The following is a 1,177-nucleotide window of genomic DNA, read 5'->3' as shown; positions in this document are numbered from 1 at the left end:
ATTGTAAAAAATTTCTTCCTTATATCTAATTGAAATCTACCTTCTTTCAGTTTAAAGCCATTACCCCTTGTCCTTTCACTACATGCCCTTGTCAAAATGTCCCTCTCCAGCTTTCTTGTAGGCCCCATTTAGGTACTGGAAGGCTGCTAGAAGGTCTCCCCAGATCGTTCTCTTCTCCAGGCATAACAGCCCCAACTTTCATCCCATCTTCATAGGAGAGGTTCTCCAGCCCTTGGATCATCTTTCTAGCCCTTCTCTGGACCTGTTCCAACATTTCCATGTCCTTCTTGTGTTGGGGACTCTAGAGCTGAATGCAGTACTCCCAGGTGAGGTCTCACGAGAGCAGAGGGGCAGAATCGCCTCCCTCGACCTGCTGGCCACACTTTTTTTGATGCAGCCCAGGATACAGTCGACTTTCTGGGCTGCAAACACACATTGCCGGCTCACATTGAGATTCTCATGCAGCACCTTGCCCTTGACTTTGTTTAAGTTCATGAGGTTTGCACTGGGGCTCACCAAAATCAGCACAAATTTTATCAGTTTACTTTTTTCCATCCTCTGCCTTTGCTCAGGGGACTGGATAGTCTCATTGTATTCAATGCTTTGGCTTGGAAAGGACCTTAAAAGTCAACCTTGTTCCAACCCCCCCTGCCACGTGGGGGGGGTAAAGTGGAACCGTCCCTGGGTGGGCTTGAACCACCAACCTTTCGGTTAACAGCCGAACGCGCTAACCGATTGCGCCACAGAGACTCCTGTGCAGAGCCAAAAGACAGGTCTGAATGCAGGAATTTACTCATTTACTTACGCATGAACAGTGAACCAAGTAGCTCTTTTCTCAGCAATTTCTGGCCACTATTTGAAATTAGTTTAATAATGTGGATCTTGGCCTTGGCTGGCCAAAAGGCAGAGAAAGACATGGAACTTGTCAGTCCTGAGATGCACTGTTTTCTCTGCTCCAGCAGGATTTATTTGATGAATATACTTCCTGGTGACAAAATTAGATCTGCACACCACAATATATGATATATCACTGTTTTATGTAAGCAGATTTGAGGAAGGAAACAGTTTCCCATTCCATGACAATCAATTTTTGGAAAGCTCTCTGCTCCACACTGTGCAGAAAACAAAGGACTTTCCAATTTTCCTTTATTTTTTTAACTGAAAGATAGGGAACAAG

The 1,177-nt window shown here is 45.0% G+C and overlaps 1 non-coding gene across 1 annotated transcript; it reads right to left on the bottom strand.

Moving 5' to 3' along the window:
- Nucleotides 1–676: 676 nt before the first annotated feature.
- On the bottom strand, nt 677–750 carry TRNAN-GUU (transfer RNA asparagine (anticodon GUU)). The gene has a single exon. It is a non-coding gene; the product is annotated as a tRNA-Asn (tRNA).
- Between the last annotated feature and the right edge of the window lie 427 nt (nt 751–1,177).

The sequence above is a fragment of the Tauraco erythrolophus genome, chromosome 2, assembly GCF_009769465.1.
Source record: "Tauraco erythrolophus isolate bTauEry1 chromosome 2, bTauEry1.pri, whole genome shotgun sequence".
Lineage (NCBI taxonomy): Eukaryota > Metazoa > Chordata > Aves > Musophagiformes > Musophagidae > Tauraco > Tauraco erythrolophus.
Note: the sequence above shows the minus strand (reverse complement) of the source record. Positions and strands in the feature narration are given on the sequence as shown.